Genomic DNA, 16,769 nt, shown 5'->3' with positions numbered 1-16,769 from the left:
GCCCCTTTGGCCCCGCCCCCGCGCGGGCGCGCGCACGCCTGCCGTCACCTGAGTGGCGTCACGGGGGGGCGGGGCGGCGTGCGTGCGTGCGCCGCGAGCCAGGCCCCGCCCCCCTGCCGGGCCCTTTAAACCCCGGGCGGGGCGGGGCTGCTCCCGTGACTCCTTTGAAAGGCAGGTCCCGGGCATTGCTGGGCACAGGGGTAGCTGGCTGAGATTGAAAGTGGTTGTTAACAATAACTATAATAATAATTGTAATAATTAATGATTAATAATGATAGCTAATAATTATAATAGTAAGGATAATAATAATGATCAATAACAACATGGAGACTCTTGAGGAGGAGCGAGGGTTGTTGGCACCGTGCAGCGAACCATTTGGAAAGGACCAGGTAGATTATAACGAGCCTCGAAGTCGGCTGACTCCCTCGGCGCTGCCGCGGTTGCCAGGCAGGTGGCTTTAAACTTTGGGTGGAGCGGGAATAAAGGGAGGGGCAAGCGCCCCAGTGCACACCGCGGGGTCCGCTCCTGATGGCCGGTCTGAGGGGGCGAGCCGTGATTCTCAACCGGGCGCCATGAGATCTTTCTAAGGGTGCCGCTCCCTCCATGTCGGCATCGTTAGGTGTGCCAACGCCAACCCTAACGCTGATCTCGCAAGATAAGATCAACCCCGAGACTTGCAATAGGAGTTCAGAGAGTCGAGGACGTTGTGCCCTGCTGCGAGCTTCCTGCAGCCTTTGGCACAGAAGACTTGCTCTGGTATTTTTCAAGAGTCAAAAAGGGAGTGAAAGCGAAGAGCTGGCATTTTCCAAAGGAAGCCCAGAGTGCGAGAAAGCGGAGGCCGAACCGTTGGCCTGAAAGGTGACGTTTCATAGCACTTGCAGGACTGGCTAATGTTAGCCGTTAACTTCTGATATCCTCACTCGTGCACGTCCAGTCTCTTTGTGAATGTGCTAAACTCTTGACCGGTGTCCTGCGTGGCGGCCACGAGTTCCACAGCATGAAAAAATGCGTTTTCAATCTCTTACTGCTTCATTTGATCAGATGCCCCTTTGTTCTCATATCGGAGAATAGCAGGTTTTCACCATTTGTCATTTAATGTACTTTTTCTCTTAAGTGGATCATATAAGTGTCATGTTCTACGTGCCCGGTGCCTAGGTCACTGGGGAAGACCCAAGTTCAAGTCCTGTCTCTGAGTAATGCAGGCTAGAGTGTTTCAAACTAGTTCACTCCTAACTGAGGCAGAGCAGAATTTCCCATACCGCAAACCAGCATCGTAATTGCCCTGCTATGATGTCCGCCTCTTTCATTTCTGATTAATGTTTTGGCTTCACTGAAACATTCTGTTTTGACAAAATATGCTGAAATTGCTCCCAGCCTGTATCAATCCCTCTTAATCTTCATCTTTTTACAATAAACAATCCCGTCTTTCCATTTTCTCATCAGACAGGACTTTTTTCCAGGCCCTTTGTCATTCTTGTTGCCCTGCTTTGAACCCACACTCATCTTGCAAAATTTTTTCAGTAACGATGTGAGTTGGACTGAACCCGGTATTCTTGATAATGCCATGCCCTTGCTTTACAGAATACTGTTAAATATTTTGTCTTATTCTCAGTGACTATAGCGGTTACAACATGGTACCTTAACTGCACCTGAAAGGCATATCTGGTTCGAAGAACTGCTAGCCTTAGGCCACTTAACACAGTATGCCAAAATCCATCTTGCTAATCCTTCCATAGATATATATATTGCCACACTGGATTTACACTTCATTCCCACAGTCTCTTCCATCGTGAGTTTGAGGCGCTCAGACTAGGCACCTGCTGGGTATATAACAACACTCGGCTTAATAATATGGGATATACTGGTGGATCTAAGAGCAGATCTACCAGGGCTGCAATAATCATGAAAACGTTACTTGACCTGTGTGATTTCACCGAGGGCTGTTACATTTGGAGTGAAATCAGATTCTGATCGATGGTGTTCCTGGATATGTTTTATGCAAAAAAAGTCATAATATTGCCATGTTAACGAAAGCCTCAGCCCTACAATGAATGTCATATGGGCAAATCCCAGCGCTCACGTGGAGCTTGATTCAGGATCAGAACTCGGGTTTAATTATTAAACAAAGTCTCTGCCAGAAAAGACAAATTTCTCTGCATCTTTGTTTGGATGCATTTCACAGCCTAATCATCCACTTATTTCAGGCCTTATCCATGTTAACTCCTTTCATTCACACACATTAACCCCTCCATTGGTCACAAACAAAATTTTCATGTTTACTGTTTTTTGTTGTGTTTTTTAAAGAGTACTTGGGTTATGACATCTGTCCTGCTCCAGGCGCAGTCCTTTACACTGCGCCAAATTATGAGCAGAACAAATCAAAATAGGAGTTGACATCCGCTTTGGGCAGATGTAAATGATTGCACGTGGTGAAGGGTGGTAAAGACTTATAGCGCTCAACATACTCCCTTTTGAAAATGAAAGTTTGTGTGGGGGGTTTTTTGTTTTTTTTTTGCTTAATAAATAGATTTGTACTGTCTCTAGTGGGTTATGGAATAGAGAAAATCCCACACAATTTACTGATTCATTTTGATGCACTGGCTGGGGGAGTAGTTAGTTGATTGCATGATTTCACAATGATTACACACTTAATTCATTCTAATTTTATTTTAAAATTCTTTGCTACGTATATTACACTGCTTAGCTTTAAGAAATACCACAAACATTAAGAACACAATAATTACATATATCAGAAACAATGCTCCAAATGCACTTCCTTCCCAAACAATGCTATAAGAATTAGTATAACAAAAACAACTACAATTACAACTAAAAGTTAAATTTGAATCAGTACTATTATTTTTCATAATATACTTACAATCCTAGAATTCCGAGAAGCCAAACACCTAAATATGGTTTCATTCCTCAGTAGTACAATTTAATGGGTTGGCCTCAGTAGTACGGTTCAATGGGCTCACCTCAGCTATACGATTCAATGGGCTGGCCTCAATACTGGTAGGACTAAGTCCCCTTCTTTCAGTCCCTTTTGGGTGCTCTGCAGCTTCAGCGTGAACTAAGAGATTCGTGTTCACGGAGAGGGTGGTTCAGGTGATCAGTCTGATCCGGCCTACACTTGCGATTCTTCCTTCGTTGTTCTGCAAGTGAAGTCACCTCCAAATTGGGACAGTAAGTTACAGTTTTTATTGAGTGAGCTGCCGTCTTGGGCCACTCCTACTCAAACCTGTCATTACCCCCAAACTTGGGCTCGGATCTTACTCAACAGATTCTTTTGCTTAGTAATTAGTTTCTTTTGTTGATCATTTTAATTACTTTGGGGAACTTCCATACCACTGCAAGTGACCTTTTCTTGCCAATCTTTCCAAAAGGCCCTAGGGTTTGATCTCTCGGAACTCAGGATATTTGCTTAAAAGATCATTGTTAGGTTCTCTTTGTAAAAGACTTCTAAAGATAAAATTCAAGAGTTAAAACTTTAAGCAAAGTCTGGATTTTTCACACGTAGTCCAAAACAATGACCTAGATAAGGAGATAAATCTTATCTTCTTCCTAAAACTGGCTAATGGGCAACCATTACAAACATTCAAACTATTTCATTCAATATGACAGTACAAGTAATTTTCCTTGTATTTATGAAAACAAGTGAATATGGGCAGGTTGAAGCCTGTGCTCATTTGTAACTTGCTGTCTGATTTTGGAAATGACTTGCCTGTAGTAGGAGACAGTACTGTTTTAGCTGAAGTGCCATACACAGTCATTCTTTTGAGTTTAGTGTCTAAAATAAATATCATAGTCTTAGCTGCTCTGGAATCTAACAGCCATTATCAGATGCACTTGAATTTTTATCAGAAACAAAAAGCTCCACTGTCGCTTCCCTAATACGTCATTTTCCTAAATTAGATGCAATATAATTTGAATATAGCTCCCTGTAGTCAATAAAAACCTTTCACTGCTCTACAAAAGGTTAGGGGAATCTCAACCACAGAGACATGAGATCCATTTAAGGGTGCTGTGGAATATTAGGTATGCAAACACTTATACATGATTCATAAGAGAAAACCAGAGATTTCAAATAAGAATCCATAGTATCAAAAACATTCTGACCTGTTTAGTCTTTCTGAGTTCTTTGCAATGAAAGAATTGCTCTCTCATTTTTCTGCAGTCAAGAGTGAAAGCTGAAAGCTGGCATTTTCCAAGGGATGCCTTGAACCTAAAAAGGTTGAAAACTACTGTTCTAGAGATGTAGTTTTCTAACACCTTTATTTTTTATCAAAGATGATATAGGTTAAGAGTACCAATTGCTCTGATCTTTTTTTAACCCTCTATTAGAAACTTTCCATCATCCACTTACCTGCTTAGGATTTAATCTGTTCAAAATTTCCCCACACTTAAGAAGTATAGTGACACTGTTTCCCTTGAACACTGTAGAAACATTGCTTTTACTCACTAATATTTTACAATTCATGCTTTTAGCCCTCAGGGCCTTTTCGTGAAAACCTCCTGTTTTCATCTTCTCAGGTCTCACACTATGCCCAAAACTAAAGTAGTTGCTTAACCTACCTACACCCTCTAAAATCTCCTATTGCAGAATAAATTGTATTAATTAAAGAGCTTCATGAAATCTTCTGTTATTTTCAGGTAGCTTAAAATGATACCGAAACCCACTGCAAATGTGAGCTTTCACATGAGCATTCATTGACTTTGCTCTGAGCTTTCACATGAGCATTCATACTCAGCATTTTCCTGAGGGATGTCTATTTTTTTTTTGCAAGTTTAGAGTACACCAGTAAGTGTAATAGTTTTTTCTTGCTAGTGCTAATGATTGATGAGCACCCAGTAGCTAATAGTTAACACCCAGGGAGGGATTAAAAACAATCGAGGGATGTCACTCAGAATTTCCTTGGAAAGTGACTCTGTCTGGGGGTTTGGCCAGTGTCACTAACAGTTTAGTCATTAAATATTTGGGACACACTTTCAGCTGTATTTGACATGGATTGCTTTATACAGTCTGCTCTTAGTCCTTTAAACACTTATGCACGTAGCTTCTCACAGTCGTACTTATTTAGCTCTGGGATATTGTACAGTTATACACACATGTATAAAATGTATACAGGCACGTAAGTGTTTTATTGGACTGATATATAAACCAGTCCAAGTGCCAGATGAAAATGTAAGGAATTGGGATTCTTTGCTTCTATGGTAGAAATCTAATCACTACAAATTTTGCAGTTCATGTTGATTTTCAGTGTGATTTAATACATTCTGACATATGGTACACAGCCAGATAAGAAAACCTGGTGTGTTGGCTATAAAGAGTCATCCCTGTGATATTTCTCTCTACATGCAGTATTAATTGTAACTTTGTGCCAAGATTAGGTCATGCCAAACATTAAACCTGGACCTGTCATCCTTCTGCATCTCGGTAACAATGTGCAATGTAGTTATTCAAGAGAAGCATCAACACGCAGGGGAAAGGACACTTACAAACCACAAGGTAGTAAAGAGAGAAGCTAAAATAACTAGTTTGAAATTACTCTAAACAATTAAATACCATTTCTGAACAAGACTACAAAGATAGTGTACAGCAGTAGGGTATGTACTTGAAAGCTGAAACCCTTATTCTCATCTATATTCCTTTGATCTTAGGTCACCGCTATACCTGCTTAGCTGTCCTGTTGCCTTCCATTCATTTCTCACTCATCTTCTGGTCAAATCTTTTGCTCATTTGTTTGAAGCTATCTTTTTTTTTGCAAGTCCACGTCTGTCCATAGTGCTGCCTTGGTCTTTAACCCTTAACGGTGGGACAGCATGGGCTTTAGATGCATATTCAGCTCCAGATTGGTTTTCTCCCTGCAGTGATATGGATGAACTGGCCATTTTTGTTTGATTGAAAAGAGGGATATAAGAGAACGTTATAAAGACATTTTTATTCATTGTAATTTCATAAGTTTGGGTAAACTAGTAAGCTGCTCTCTACTCTGTCCTACTTCTGTGGGGGGGGTTACCCTCCCCTTCAATGACTTCAGGATTTTGGGGTTTGTTCTTTTTTTTTTTTTTTGCTTGTTTAGTTTTTTCAAAACCAAACCAAACATTGAGCTGACTTCCCTCTTTATTCACAGTGCTGCCAACTCTGTACAAGTTAAGGTAAGTACTCAAACCTGTTAGTAAAACTTGCCAGTATCCTTTCAATGCCAAGCCAAATATGGCATTTGTGAATATAAATCCTGTCTTTGGCAGCTAGTCCCCCTGAAACTGAAAGTCGTTGAGCATCTTAGGCTATCTAACACCAACCAACTGCTAATACTGGGCCATTAGGAAGCAGCTGTGTAACTCCAAAAATGGAATTATACCTGAGTTACTTAATGTTGCTGAAGCTCAACCCTGCACTGGTGCACCACAAAATCTATATAATAAGCACCACATAGCCCCAGTTTAAGGACTGTTGCTATACAACACCCCATTCAATCCCTATAATCCTCTAATTTGAGTTTGGTTTCACTGAATTACAAGGAGCATATTGGTACATTTGGCAACTCTTACAGTATAAGAATGTTTTGATGATAAAATGGCTTAGAGGATCATTAATTACACCTGAAGTTTATACGAAATCACTAGTTCCCATCTAAATCCCACTGAGTCATATGATAACAGTTTATATAAGAACAGCATAGATTCATAGATGTTAGGGTCGGAAGGGACCTCAACAGACCATCAAGTCCGACCCCCTGCCTAGGCAGGAAAGAGCGCTGGGGTCAGATGACCCCAGCCAGATGCCAATCCATCTTTTATCACAAAGCATTTTAAAGACAGAATTAATTAAGCTACCCGGTCACCTGACAGGGAGGCCCACATCCTACATCACAGCTCAGCTGACTGAACCACAGAGAGGTTTGATAACCAGTTCACTGGTTTTTAAATTCTTTGGTGCAGGAACCTTATCTTCCTGTGTGTTTCTGTGACCACAGGCTCAAGAGGATCCTTGTCCAATTTAGGATGAAACACTGGAAAATACTTGCTCAGTTGCTTTGATGCCATGTTACATCCCTTCTCATTCTTCATTTCTGCTTTTGCTTGTCTAGATTATATCTTATCCAAGGCGGGGCGTCTTATCTTTGTTCCTGTCTGTAAAGCAGAGAACATGCATCTCTTGTTACATTAACAAGAATAAGAGGAGCCAAAGTGTGAATAGAGCTTAGAGGTCTCCTGCTCTAAGCATTAGATGCACTCTGTTAGGGGATGTTTTCAAGATAAGCTGACAGCATTAGGTGTAGCTTTTTTGAACTGGAGCAGGGTGTTGTCAGGCTGCAGGTGTTCTGTGCACTTAATATTGTTAGACATTAGTATTTTACAGCAATCTGGTTGCGCAGGTAAAGCCAGCTAGATATACAGATGACTAATGTGGAAAGCTGCCTTAATGGACATTCCTAAAAGCAAGGCACCCGTGGAAAAAAACAGCTGTGTTTCCTTCCTCCTCCTCCTGCCAACACGGATGCAGCTATATGGTGATTGTGCCAGAGCTCAGAAAAAATGAGTAAGAAAAGTTACAAGGTATGTCTGCAAAGAATTGGCTGGCTTTCCCTGCACAGAGGTGCAGCGCGTGCAATGGCTTGCCAGTGGTTAGATTAACTGATCAATCCTGCACACTTGTCAGATGATGAATAACTTACATGTCTGCACATTGGTTTGTCAGCAGGTAAATCTTGAATTAACTGAACATGGTTGTTAAATGTCCCCACACTTCTTTTTTTTTTTTAACTGTGGTCCAGCAGAAGAAGGAGTTACCTAATAGGCTCATCTTCTGCATTTATTAGGGTCTCTGAATTTTCAAGTCTTTTATAAAAGGGTCTTTGCCTTTGGGAATTGGGTTCAACTATCCCGCTCTCTAAATCTCTTTATTGCCTTTCCATTAGAGAGAGAAGCTTTACATCAGGGTGTGAATTTAGATCACTACCACAAGTTACCTGCATACTATATCTGATGTCCTATCTTACTAACCATGATTCATTATGTGTGATGCTTGCTTAGTTGGTTTGGGATATCGCAGTTTTGATCTCTGCTATTAAAGCAGTTGCTTATTTTGATTTCCAGGAGCAGCGACTTTGCTAACTGTTAACATAACATCGTGCTTTGTTGGCTGAGTAGGAAGGTAATCACTGTTTTGTTGAGGCATCAGAGAACTAAGTCCTATATTGGTGTGCTGTGTAAACACGTAACTAAAGGCTGTACAATTGCTTGTGAGTGCCTCCTTAAATCTAGCGTTCAAAATACACGTGCCTTCATCTTGTTTAATTGACTTTCCTGCATTTCCAGGTTGCTTATTGGTTAGCTTGTGTGACCACCGTTTTCCTTCTTCTAGTGCAAAAATTGGGGAGTAAGGAGGGAGCAGGGTGTAACAACCAGGGATCCTGGTTTTATCTGATATTTAAAAAATTCCAATTTTCGGTTAAAAAATAGTAGCCCCAAATCCACATTTTTCCATGATTAAAATGAAACATCACTATATATATTATATATATCTATATATTAGTGGTGTTTCATTTAAATTGCGGAAAAATATGGATTTGGGGTTACTTTTTTTAACAGAAAATTTGGGATTTTTTTAAGTTGGAGAAAACCAGGATCCCTGGCAATGACGTTACTGCTCTACATGCAGTCCACTGCCTTCTGCTGGGCAGAATTGGATCTGCTCTGCCATGTGTCATAAGCTCGACATTTGCAAACCGACATTTCCTTCTGGGAGCATACTCCTTTCCCAGCTGCCACTGTTCAGTTCCCTTTGGCCAGGAGATGCTACCTACTAACAAATGGGAAGCCTTAATTGGCCACAACAACATTATTTACAGACTTTTTAAGTGTTTCTCTCTAGCTGCGCTTACATCACAATCTTAGCTGCTAAATTGCTCCTTTCTGGTAAAGTCACATCTAAAAATTGTGGATCTGCAGATTTGAGAGACAAATGAAGAAGTTATTGGAATGTGGGCAGGCAATGTTCATTGAGTAGATGTGGTATGTTTTATCAGACCAACTGAGTAGTTGGGGGAAAAAAAAGTTATTTCAAGCTTTTGAGCGCAATCACCCTTCTCCAGGCATAGGGAGTCTCTGCTGGTCTGAGACGCCAAGGAATGTGTTATTGGAATGTGACCATTTGGAGTTAGATTTGGAACAAATCTGGTCATTAAGCAATATTCTTGTCCATGTGAAAGGCCTAGACACGGGGTGTCAAAAAGAAGGCTCACAGACTGTACATGGAGTCACTGTATCCAGGCTGCCAGGCTATAGACAGATCAGCGGGAGTTGGCAAGTGTGGCCAGCGGGGGTTGTCTGCCACAGAGTCTGGGGCTGTTGGGCCCTGGTGGACATGGCAATTAGTGGCAGGATGGCGATTAAAGGCTAAAACAGCCCTTGTTGCCCGCTGGCCACTTCATCTGTCCCCACTGCTGCAGCCCCAGTTCCTTGGCAGCTGGCCCTGTTGCCACTGGCACTACATGACTTGTGCCCCACGTCAGAGGGGGAGACAGCTGTTGCCACCACGTACTCTGTGCTAGAGCCAGAGCTGCCACCCTGGCTTGAAACATGAGTCAGTGGCAATAGCTTCAGCTCCAGCCCAGGGCACGTGGTGAAAGCTGGACCTGCCACATTCATGTGAACCATGCCCTGTGCTTGAGCCAGAGCTGTTGCCACTGCAGCTTTGTGCCAGAGCCAGTGCTCTGGCATGAAATGTGTTAGCAGCAGCAGTTCCAGCTTTGGCAAGGGGTGCATGGCACATGGTGGGAGCTGGAGCCACCACTGCCACATGCACTGGGCAGAAACTGGAATAGATGCCATTGCTGCCACTGCCAGCACCACTGCCTCCCAAGCCACCCCATGCCCTGGGCTGGATCCAGCTCACAAGGAGCCCTACAGTTCAGATCCAGCATGGGCCAGGAGGTGAGTTTGACACCCCTCACCTAGAACAGTAACTGTGGAAAACCCCATCTTTGGCTTCACAGCATTATTGATTCTACATGCTTGTTTTTTGAACGGTACATGGCCAGACAACGTTTCTCTCTCGATTACCTTCTTGACTGTATAAAGTATCATTATGGAATATGGAGGCTCTTGAGACCAGACAAGACAAGCTGCTTTTGGCAGCATGCTCTTAGCTTGCTACGCCAATAAAGAAAGAGCATTACATCTGTTGCAGCTGGATTGAACATGCCTATGGGTCTCAGCTTTGCTCATCTGCTCAAATGTATTGTCAGAGCCACTGGCAAGCTGTGCTTTGCTGGCTTTAATGTTCACTGTAAACGGTGGGAAAAATTTATCACATACATGACTTGATTTTCAGATTAAATATAGGGTTCACTTTAATTGCCTTCTGGTTTTTAAACCTGTCATGTTTGCATTTTCAGTCTCCACCATTGCGACAGCCAGAAGCCTACATTAAAATCTAAAGAAAACTGAGATTCTTATGAAATTACCTGACACCAAGAGGGGGCGGGCTTTAAGGAAAACATTGAATATCACAAGACTGGCAATAAAATTGTGACAGCTGGCAATGGTTTTATGCTTATTATTTAGCATTGGTGTGTTATCCTAAAACAGCGCTATACTTTACAAAGAACAGAGATACAGCTCCAGTCCCAAGGCTTGTATACTTTGCTGGATCCTGCAAAGTATGGTACACTCTGGTCACAGTCCAACAAAGCACTTATATCTGTACCTAACCTAAGCACGAGTCGTTCTAGCAAAGTCAACAAGCTTGTTCCCATGCTAAACTATAAGACTAGGTTCAGGCATCTTGCTGGGCTGATGCCAGAGCGCTCAGGCTCTTTGAAGATTTGGGTCCATAGGCCTAATATGAAAAATGCCTACTCATGTGAGAAAGAGTTGTCAAGGCTGGAGCATAGCTTAGGCATGACATGACACCAAGAAACGGGCATTATGCCGAGAGTGCCTGTTTCAACAGCCGCCCACACATTAGAGCGGCAAGGCAGTTTGTTATTTAAGAGAGTGAATTTTAAAACTAACAATGTATTTTCTTTTAAATTATGAAAGTGTTCAAAATTATTCCTCAACTAGTATTGAAGCAAGTTAGAAATAAGCTTACAGTCTCCTTACAGTGGCCTGTCTACTCATAGTATTAAGAACTGTTACATTTTGGATATAGGATGTTTCTTAGGTACCTGTTGGAATGAACAGAACCTTGCGTTGGCAAGGGCCTCTACCTGGTAGAGGAGTCTGGACAGGGCAAGGTGGGTGAGGATCACCCCACTTTGGTTTGCTGCCATAGGCAGTGAGCTCTGAGCTTCCTGCCCAGTCAGTGTGGGGTCACAGAATGATAGAAAATGAGGGTTGGAGGGGACCCCAAGGGGTCATCTAGTCCAACCCCCTGCTCAAAGCAGGACCAGCCCCAACTAGATCATCCCAGCCAAGGCTTTGTGTAGCTGGGTCTTAAAAACTTTGAAGGATGGAGATTCCACCACCTCTCCGGGTAACCTGTTCCAGTGCTTCACCACTCTTTTAGTGAGAAAGTTTAGGTTGGATATTAAGAAAAGTTGAAAGAGCCTGCTGCAACTTGAGACCGTTGCTCCTTGTTTTTCCATCTGCCACCACTGAGAACGGTCTAGCTCAGGGGTGAGCAATTATTTTGGTTGGTGGGTCACTTGACATGTTTTGGTGAGCTGTTGAAGGCTGTGCACACAAAATCTTTCAGAAGATATTTTAACAAATGATAGATAAAAAACAAATTGTATATTAAAAATTGAACATTTACTATGACATATTTTTATTTAAAAATATTTTTAGTCCTGATTTATGTTTTGTTGAGTGGTATATATAGAGGCAATTGCATAATAGCTCAAAATAGTCTTACTGTTTATATTGTGTGTGTGTGTGTGTGGGAAGTGGGGTGCAAGTGTGTGGGGGGTCTGCCTATGCACTAGGTCCCCAGACCTGGCCAGGGCAGTGGGGAGGGAGGGAGGGAGGAGGGAAAGGGGATGCATGCAGCAGAGCTCACCTAGGCAGTGCAGCGCAGTGCAGGGGCAAGTGCGGTTCACTCCTTCCCTTCGTCCCCATTCAGTCCACGATTGCCCTTCCTGTTCCCACCAGAGTCAGACTGTGCCACGCTCCCACCTGCCCCAGCCCTGGCCAGTGCACACAACTTCCCAGCAGGGCTGCCTTCCACCCACTTGGCCACCCCCAGATGGCTGCTCATCATGCCAGGTGGCTGAGTGGGTGGAAAGCAACCAGGAGTTGGAGCTGGAGCCCCACATGCTGGGGCAGGAGCTGCCCAGCTGCAGCCTCCCCCTGCCTGGCTTGGCATGTGCTGCCTGACATGCCACCTGGTCCTAGAGCAGCATAGCAGGGGAAGGAGGAAGAGCTGCTGGAGGTGCGTGGAGTCGAGTACTACCAGGGCAGCTGCTAAGAAGCTGTGCATACTGGCTGGGGCAGTGCCGTCAGCGGGTGCAGGGTGTGTGCAGGCTGGAGTGCAGTGCGGACTGGTTCCAATGGTGCTTGGCCCCATGAGCAGCTTCACGGCCATATTTTGCCCACCCCTGGTCTAGCTCCATCCTCTTTGTAACCACCCTTCAGGTAGATGAAGACTGTTATTACTCCCCTCCCACCCCCCATCTTCTTTTCTCCAGGCTAAATAAGCCCAGTTCCCTCTGCTTCTCAAGAAGTTATTTTCCCCAGCCCCCTAACCCTCCTCTGGGCCCTCTCCATTTGTCCACGTCCTTTCTGTAGTGGGGGACCCAAAACTGGACACAGTACTCCAGATGTGGCCTCACCAGTACCAAATAGAGAGGAACTGTCACTTCCCTTGATCATCTGGCAACACGCTTACTAATGCAGCCCAGTATGCCATTAGCCTTCTTGGCAACAAGGGCACACTGCTGGCTCATATTCAGCTTATTGTCCACTGTAACCCCCAGGTCCTTTTCTGCAGAGCTGCTACTTAGTCAGCGGTCCCCAGCCTGTCCCAGAGCTCTGTATGATCCAGATATTCTGGGGACGATGTGGCTGGAATTTGTGCTTTCAGGTGGCTCTGGACTCCAGAGGGTGGATGCTGCGGTTTTTCTGCCTTCTCCTCCTATCAGAAAATGAATTCAGAGCAGGGGAAAGGAGGGGACAAGCATGGAACTGTTCACCCCTGATTCCAGAGCAGTGTGAAAATAGGGTCTTTGGGCAGACACCATTCTGAGAGCTCACATGCAACATGTGCAAAGGGGGATGCAACCATGTTGTTGCACCCCCTCTGGATCCACCTCTGCATCTAACACAGGGGTGGGCAAAATGCAGCCCGTGGGTCAGATGTGGCCCACCAGGTTTTTCTATCCCACCTACAGGGCCCCTAAAAATTGAGAAACTGAGTATTTATCTGCCCCTGGCTGCCTGTCATGCGGCCCTCGATGGCTTGCCAAAACTCAGTAAGCGTCCCTCTGCCTGAAATAATTGCCCGACCCTGATCTAACAGCTCATCTGCTCCATTCTTTTATTTTCAAATACACTTCACATTTTAGGTTTCTTCCACGATGGTATGAGCTTTCAGACTGAGCAGCTAAGTGCCCTTTCCTTTTCCACCCCATGACCTTTTTTAAAATCTAAAACAAAAAGTTTTGGCTGGCTAGCGATTGCTATTTTGTATCTTCCCTTGTTGCTGTTTAAGACCCAATCCCATTGTATGCATCGTTTTCACAACAAGCTTGTTGTGACTCCCAGGCTCTTTCAACATACCAAAGCAGCTCTATGTTTGACTGTAAATGGACTTCAGCATTTGTTAACATGTTTCTTTTGGCAGTGTCTATCCAGAAAAATCCCAGACTCCCAGGAATCTGTGATCTGCAGTGTCGCCTCCCTTAATCTGTGTTGCCATCTAGCAGTTGAAGAGTTTAGTAGCAACAGAAGCCAAACTGTCATGTATCAAGGATAATAGCAGCAGGCAAAGCGTTCCGCTTGGCTCGGTCCCTTCTATATAGGCAGCCCTGAAACATGAGGTTGAGTAGAAAAGGGACAGACTGACTTTCCTGCAAGCACCAGCAGGTCTATTTTTCTTCCCTGTTTGTATTTACACAGCATGCCAAAAGAACTCAAAGTCCTTTATTAATTCACAGACTTGCTTGCCCTCTTTTTCAAAAGCACTTTAAAGTCTACAGATGAAAAATGCTACACAGTAAAGGAGCTGAGTATCATTACTCATTATTCCATCTGACACTAAAATACAGCGACTGCTGGTTCCCCATTTCTCCCTGGAACACTTATTTAGCCTTGCATTACTTGGTAAACAACATCTTCAAGATACTTTGCTCACTGGAGGTTTTTCTAACGCCAGGATCTAGCTTCTCCATTCCTGCAGAGTCACAATGCCGCTCCAGGAAATTATAACTGCACTGTGAGGTCTGAGCGACTCTGTGAACCATTGCTTTCTCTGTAGAATAAAGCTATTTCATTTAAATACAAGTTAAAAAAATGCGATGCAAAGTTTTAGATTAATGGTGCACCTTCCCCCACCAGCTCAGCATGATGTGCTCAACACCTTGTTTGGCTCTGTGGTGGCTTTATGATGCAGAACAACATGTAGCAAGAGCGAGGAAGGCAGCAGACATCCCCGCAGGAGAAGTACCATTTTATTTTAATATTCTGTAAAATTTTATGCGTTTGTGTTAAGCCACAGTGGAGTCAAAACTGCAGGCCTGGTAGCCCCTGCTGAGGCAACAAAGGCTGCCAAGTTTCAAGGAGACAGGTGCAGGGGGTTTAGAGAAACTGCACCCCAAAATCCTGAAAGCAAAACTTGTGTCACACGTATGTGTTAAGCCACAGCAGGGTCAAAACTGTGGACATGCTAGCCCCTGCGGAGGCCACAAAGCCTGCTAAGTTTCAAGGAGATAGGTGTAGGGTTTTGGGGAAACTTCACCTCAAGCTACTGACAGGCAAAACTCGTGACATGGGTGACACTGTGTGTGTTAAGGCGCAGCAGGATGAAAGCTGCAGGGATGGTGGCCCCTGCTGTGGCCACGATGCCTGCCAGCTGTCAAGGAGATTGGTGCAGGGGCTTCTGGGTTCTGAGGCCCTGCACCTCTGGCCACAGGCAGGCAAAACTCATGACATGGGTGCTCGTGCAACTGTGTCTGTCTTTGGAGGAGGGGGAACCACTGCAGGCCTGGCTGCTAGGCCCTGCTGCGGCCACAAAGCCTGCCAGCTGTCAAGGAGATCGGTACAGGGGGGTTCTGGGGCCCTGCACCCCTAGCTGCTGACAGGCAAAACTCGTGACATGGGTGCTTGTGCAACTGCTGCCGCTCATCAGGCAGCAGGACTGAAGATCCCCCCATCACTTGTCACCAAGACCCGGGGGTAATAATTGACCATAGTATGAACATGAGCCAGCAGTATGCTGCTGTAGCCAGCAGGGCCAACAGTATGCCGGCATGCATCAATTGATGCATCTCCAGCAAAACCATTGCAAAGAAGTGATTCTCCTGCTCTACTTGGCTCTTCTCAGCACTGGTGAGATCACAGCTGGAGGACTGTGTCCAGCTCTGGGCTTCACACCTTAACAAGGACATGGTAAAGCTTGAGAGAGTCCAGAAAAGGGCCACTCACATGATCAGAGACTTGCACGGCAAGCCACACAAGAAAGGCTGAGGGACCTGGGACTCTTCAGGCTGAAAAAGAAGGCTCAGAGGGGACTTGGTAACAGCTTACCGCAACGTCAGAAGTGTACATCTAGGGCTCGGTGAACAAACTAGGAGTAATGGTCACAAACTCCTGGAAGATAGTTACAGGCTCAACATTAGGAAAAACTACTTCACAACTAGGGTGTCCAGACTGACCATTACTCCTAGTTTTCCCCAAGGGTGCCCTGGTGAACAGTTGTTCACTGAGCCCTAGATGTACGCCCCAGAAGCCATGACCCCTGCACTGATCTCCTTGACAGCTGGCAGGCTTCATGGCCGCAGCAGGGGCTACCACCCCTGCAGCTTTCACCCTGCTGTGCTTTAACACACACAGTGACACCCGTGTCACGAGTTTTGCTTATTCGCAGCTTGAGGTGCAGTTTCCCCCAAAGCCCTGCACCTATCTCCTTGAAAGCCGGCAGGCTTGGTGGCCTCAGTAAGAGCTACCACCCTTGCAGTTTTCACCCCGCTGTGGCTTAACACGTACATGTGACACAAGTTTGGTTCTCAAGACTTTGGGGTGCAGTTTCTCTGACCCCCTGCACCTATCTTCTTGAAACTTGGCACACTTCACACCCTCAGAAGGGGCTACCATTCCTGCAAGTTTCATCCAAATCAGGCCAGAAATGACAAAGTTATAGCCTGTTTCAACCTTCCCTATTATCGCCTCATTTTATTTCGAGGCTGTTTCGACCATATCCATTCCGTTTCGATTTTGCTAGCGTTGAAACAAAACCGGTGGTGAAATGTCGCGCAGCCCTACGTAAATCCATTTTGACTCGGGCAGCGAGACTACACTCGATCCGAGCCCACAAGCGGCCGAGCAGAAGCACCATGACAGCGGGGGGCTCAGTTTAATCTCCAACCCAGTGGCTTGAACAGCCTCTGGGTCCCCCGGTGACCCAGCTCCTCTCCAAGGTGTCCTGCGGCACCCGCAACACGACGTTGATCCGAGCAAGTTCAGGCTCTGTCGGGCGGCGCGGATGAAACACCAGCTACGACAGCAGGATGAATGTCCAGCTCCAGCAGGACGTGGCAGGCTTGGTCTCCGGCCTTGCTTTGAGTACGAGGCACAGCATGCGCCAGTCAAATGCAGCGCAA

The 16,769-nt window shown here is 44.9% G+C and overlaps 1 long non-coding RNA gene across 1 annotated transcript; it reads left to right on the top strand.

The window, feature by feature from the left end:
• Positions 1-123: 123 nt before the first annotated feature.
• On the top strand, positions 124-10,549 carry LOC132251124 (uncharacterized). Its single transcript, XR_009462945.1, has 2 exons — positions 124-7,563; positions 10,407-10,549. It is a non-coding gene; the product is annotated as an uncharacterized LOC132251124 (long non-coding RNA).
• The last annotated feature ends 6,220 nt before the right edge of the window (positions 10,550-16,769 follow it).

This window comes from Alligator mississippiensis, chromosome 6, assembly GCF_030867095.1.
Source record: "Alligator mississippiensis isolate rAllMis1 chromosome 6, rAllMis1, whole genome shotgun sequence".
In the NCBI taxonomy this organism is placed as follows: domain Eukaryota; kingdom Metazoa; phylum Chordata; order Crocodylia; family Alligatoridae; genus Alligator; species Alligator mississippiensis.
This window is presented reverse-complemented; position numbering and strand designations above follow the sequence as displayed.